This window comes from Solanum stenotomum, chromosome 5 (assembly GCF_019186545.1).
Source record: "Solanum stenotomum isolate F172 chromosome 5, ASM1918654v1, whole genome shotgun sequence".
NCBI classification, from domain to species: Eukaryota; Viridiplantae; Streptophyta; class Magnoliopsida; order Solanales; family Solanaceae; genus Solanum; species Solanum stenotomum.
The window spans coordinates 44,629,948-44,635,947 of record NC_064286.1 but is presented as its reverse complement, the minus strand read 5'-3'; positions in this window follow the sequence as shown (position 1 = coordinate 44,635,947).

The window sequence follows — 6,000 nt, the reverse complement described above, 5'->3', positions numbered from 1 at the left end:
TAATGGAGGGTTGGGGTCAAAATCACTTGCCTAAATGTTTTATCTTTGATAAACCTCTTTCAAATTGCCACTCTAGAGTTTTCAAAGCTCAAAAATGAAAAATGGGAAAGAAACCCCGAATTTTGGAAAATTAAAATATGCCAGGTAAAACGCTCTCCCCTATCATTGTGAAGTGTGACCGAGTAGCAATCAATAAAGTTCTGAGCATGAAAGGTAACAGAGAGGAGATGTATAAGCTACGAATGAAGCACAAGTTGGGTGACTTGAAAGAATGGCTGGCACCCTTGATTTATGATATTACTTCCCTGTGGTTGGTTGACGGGGTAAAAAAATTAAAAAGAAAGATATGAATGTGGTGGCCCATTTTTTGTTCGGATTCATTAGCATCAATCTCATGCCATAACAAAATGAATTGATCATCCGGCACCCAAAAGCAGTATTGTTTGGGATAATCATAGACCGGGAAGAGTTGCATGTGGGTCAAATAATTAAATAAGAAATGCTCATGTGGGCTAAGCAAGAGCAAACTTCATTGCTCTTCCCCGTTTCGATCACCAATTGTGTGAGGCAGCTGGAGTTTCGTTCATAGAGAAGACAAATGTGAGAGTGACTCCTACCTCGTCCAATGACATCCAGAGGATTGAGGCCGATAATTTAAGAGATGACGCAGCCAGAAGGAACCACCTGACACCACGCCGGTAGTGGACCCTGCTACCCTAGAGTCAAACATTGCTCATCTCGCTCCTACTGTGGAGCCTTTAGGTATCGCTCCCACTCTGTCTATACCTTTTGGGTATGTTGTTATCACGACCCGAGTCTACACCCTGGACGTGGCCGGCACTCGAGAACCATTGTTGGTCCCCAAGCGAACCCTTATCCTGGCTGACTACAAGCGGAAGACTAACTCAAGCATACAAAGGCTTAAAGACTGAATTAAATTCAATAAACTCATCTTTAAGATAATCTGAACAATGCTCAATAAAAAACTCAGAGTTTGTAAAAAAAAACAACTCAAAGAAGATACATACTGAAAACTACTCAACTTTCTCTATCTATGAAACCTCTACTATTACAGAAGGATATCAGAACAAAACCCACGACATCTCAAAACTACTAACTGTAAGATAAAGGTGAAGTCCTCCGAAATATAAGAAGGCTCACCAAAGCTGACTGAAACTGCAAGTGGTAGCAACGAAGCTTCTGTTGATGACCCTGAATACGATGCAGGCCAAATGGTGTCAGTACATGGAATGTACGAGCATGTAAGAAGAATTCTAAAGCATCAACATAAGCTTGAACTAATGGAAAAGAAACATACTTACCTCTTCTTAACTCACTCAACTCAACTCAAAGAAACATAGTTCAACTCAACTCAGAGAAAATAAGGCTCAACTCATTGATAAAATAACCAACTTAGTGAAATAAGGCTCAACTCAATAATAAGATATTCGACTCTGTGAAATAAGGCTCAACTCAATAATGAGATATTCGACTATGTATGCTCAACTCTAGATACTCAACTTAATATGAAGCAACATTAAAAGATACAATATATGGAAAGTTTTAAAACAACAAATAACAACTCAATGTATTGAAGAATACAATAATAACTCAGTTTGTTTATAAAAATACAATATAACTCTGTTTGTATATTAAAATACAAAGTAAACTCTATGTATATAAGAATACAAAATATCTTTGTGGGAGTTTTTCTAACTGACAACCATCACTATGAGCTATGTGATGATACAACGTCTAGCCCACACTGCCAGAACTATCCTATACTTTGTCGGGGTATAAAACCTACTACTAAGTGGAATCACTAGTCTATGCTAAAAACATTAAGGAATTATCTAAAAAGTATGACCCTTTCTACCCACGTTGGCTACATGGTTTACGGGGAATGTGAGTTGTATGAACTCTCCCTCATATCGGTNTAGAAGTACTTTAGAGTGATTAGAATCAGTAGGGAGTAAAAGTATACTTTAGAAGAACTTAAATGGAGCAAACGACGGAAAAAGGATGGGGGCAGACAATCCAGGCGCATTTCTGGCGTGGGGCACCAGCCCCTAAGTTCAGAGACCTATTTCTGGTGCACTGTTGGCGCATCTGTGGCGCGCCGCGACACCATTCCCCCAGACAATTCCGATAATTTTTTCTACTCGTTTTCTTATCTTATTCGACTAGAATCGAATGGTTTCTTCCTCAATCACTTAGAATCGAATATTCAACATATGTACACGATAATCTACTCGAAACAACCCTCAAAACACTAATACTTATCTCAAAAACTCATTGAAATCCCAACAATCAAGATTATGAAAGGTATTCCAAGAAAACTCAACAAGAATTCAAATCCTTCAAATTTAAGAATGAATTTTGTGTTGAAAATAACATGATTGACGTGTGGGTGAATGAACCCAACACTATGAGAACTCACATACCTCTTAGTGATCAACCCTTTGGCGAAACTCCACAAGAAAACTCAAGAATCTTGACGAACGCCTTGAACCTCTCCTCTTTTCCCTTCTTCAACTCTCTTCTAACACCCTAAGCGTATTGGGGATGAATGAAACTGATTTTAATCAGTTTAGACCACTAAATTATTACTAAAAATGATTTAAGTTGAAGGGGTAAGGAAAAGACTAAAATACCCCTCAAGGAGTAGTGACGTGGAAATAAAGGTTAAATAAATTGTCATCTTATTAACTATGAAAGTAAAAAATTTTGATACTATGTTTGTAGTCACTACTCACACATTAGTACTGTAAAACATTGTCTCAGAACTTGAAATTGTCAACGCCATTATAAAGTCGTTGAAACTTATGATACTCTATAGTATTTGACTAATACTCTAAAAATATCGAACTTATGAACTAAATGTTACTTGTCATCAAAGAGAAGATATAGAAACAAAAGGTGTCAACTGCAATGATCTCAAGATTGATGTGCTTATTATGTTTTGACACTTGAGCTCAATTATGTATTTCTAATATGCATTGATGAATTTCTAACTTTCATAAGAATGTGCATATTGTTGTTTAGAAATATTATAAGATAAGCCTCAATGAGACATGATTATGGACCATAGTTTTAAATATTTTATAGATTATGAACATGGTATAATAAGTTGTTATGTAATGTATGAAAGGAAATATGTAGTCCAAAGTTATGTNTATACGGCTCTTCTCATTCTCATACTTACTTCCTCAAAACTTAGTTCAAATCTATAGTTGATCTCAAAGGATTCACAATTGAACTCAAAAAGACATTCTTGAACTCTACTCTTAACTCTTTCTTGAATTTGAATTATGAATTTCAGAGTTATGATTCATGATATGAAGGATCTCGTGATGATAATATAGACTCATGAATTCATTTTCCTCATTCTTCAACTCACTTACTCGAGCCTTGAAACAAGTTATTTGAAATTGTAAAAGACTCCTAAAACGACTCAAAGGACTTTTTCAAAATGTCTGAAAGAACTCTCAAGACTCAACTCTTAACTCTGCCTTGAATTTGAATTATGAATTAAAGGTTGGGATTAATTTTATGAATGATTTCTAGGTGTTTAGAAGTACTTTAGAGTGATTAGAATCAGTAGGGAGTAAAAGTATACTTTAGAAGAACTTAAATGGAGCAAACGACGGAAAAAGGATGGGGGCAGACAATCCAGGCGCATTTCTAATATGCATTGATGAATTTCTAACTTTCATAAGAATGTGCATATTGTTGTTTAGAAATATTATAAGATAAGCCTCAATGAGACATGATTATGGACCATAGTTTTAAATATTTTATAGATTATGAACATGGTATAATAAGTTGTTATGTAATGTATGAAAGGAAATATGTAGTCCAAAATTATGTATAACCGTCATAATTCACATTAGTATTTTGTCATATCATGGTATTTATGATGGACATTATAGAAGAGTTGTGTTTTATCCGCAATTAATGAATATGTCAGTAAATATTAGTGTTATATGGTCTTTGAACCAAGTGGAAGAATGTTAGACTTTTTATTATTTTATTTTTGACTGAATTAATGTAAAGCCCATAACAATATTAAGTTTCAACCTTTATAAGTTGATCCTCCCTCCATCGTTAGGGTTGTCAAAATGGGCTTGGCTCGTTAAGTCGGTCCAACCCAACCCTTGAATTAAGTGGGGTTGGACCTAATTTTTTTGGCCCATTTAGGAATGAGGCTTTTTAACCAAACCTCATTTGGCCCGCTAGCCTCGTAGGTCCAACCCACGAGCCTTAGAGGTTAGCCCCGTGGGCTATGAATGTTAAAAATATTTATTATATATATTTTAGTAGTGTTTTATTTGTAAAGATTTTATCAATAAATATTTAAAAAATATAAAATGAAGTCTAACTCCTTTGCAATTTTTTTACATTTTAGGGCCATTAGCCCACTAAAATCAAGTCTACTTTTATTTTTATGCCTAACTTTCAATTTCCCCTTTGTTGTGTTTATGAAAAAAGTGATCATGTAATATTTTTTGTTCGGATGAATCTTACGATGTTGTATCTTGGTTGTTATGTATTTTTGTAAGTATTCACTTAAGTGTGTAATTCATAAATTAATTTTGTATGTATTGATGTCGTGTTCATCAGATATCAACATTCGATACTCTTTCTAAGACACCAATATTGTTCAGTTTTTGGTTGAAGGGTCGACCCGTCCCAATCCGTGGCCCGCTGTGTTGGGCTGCTATTTTATAGGCCTTTTAATTAAAAGGGTCAGGCCGTCCTAACCCATGTAACTCTCTGACCCGTTAGGATTGGGGCGGGTCGGGTTGGGTTATGTCAACCCATTTTGACAGCTCTAATTAGGATTATCATATATTATTTGCACAATTTCATCACTAGTGTCGCCGCTACTAGCGTAAGGTTAGGGCACAGAGGTAGAAATCGATTTTCAATCAAAGCTTTCACTCATCTATGTATAATAATGCTTATGCTTCGGGTATATTCTCTGCAACGTATTCTAATAAGATTATCATTTAAGATCTTGATATACATTAAGTTTATGTGATAGAGTGAACGTGTGTGCTTAAAACGGGCACGAAGGTAGAAATCGATTTCAAATTAAGGCTTCTATTTATGTATGATAATGCTTACGCTTCAGGTATGTTTTCTGCAACGTGTTCTAGTATAATTACCATGTTTAAATTCATGATATGCATTAAGTTTATGTGATAGTATGAACATGTATGCTTAAAACTTATGTTTACATCAACATCTTCGGTTCTTCGAGTGCCACATCCATAATAAGCTCCAACTCGTTCTACTATTATAAGAAGCGTATTTTCTACTTGAGCACTTTATTTGTTATGTTGAGGATTGATTGATCTAGACCAAAGACTTGATTATATATAGGAAAAAAATATGCTCATATCCTAATTTTGCTTTGTGGCGTGATACCAAATGTCACATACATAATTTGAACAAACAATTTCAAATAATATTCATATGCGGTATATACAAGTCTATGTAATTAAGTATTGAATTAATTTGCCAATCAAAGTTATGGTAGAGTGGTAAGTACTCCTTCATTCTTAGTCAAGAAGTTTCAGATTTGAGTCCTCTTGGGTAGGGAGTCACCTTTATTAGGAAGTGCTTTAACCCCAATGTAGGACTTTCCAGGATAAATCCGGATTTAGTCGAACTCCAGTATAATTACTGGACCGAATGAGAACCAATTTTTTTTTTTAATCAATTTGTTAAAGTAAATATTAATATTCCATATTTGAATTTTATTTGATAAAATTGGATTATATATGAAGTATAATTTACTAACATTTGATGGGAGAGTAAAGTTGGATTAAATATGATGTATGTATAGTTGGATTAAATGTGAAGTATACTATTGTCAGTCTGCTTCTTTTTCAAAGTGTATAATGTACTACTAGTATCACGAAATTAAAGACTTGCCATTAACATACTCCTTCAGTTCACTTTTATTCGTCACTTATTTTTAAAATAAATTTT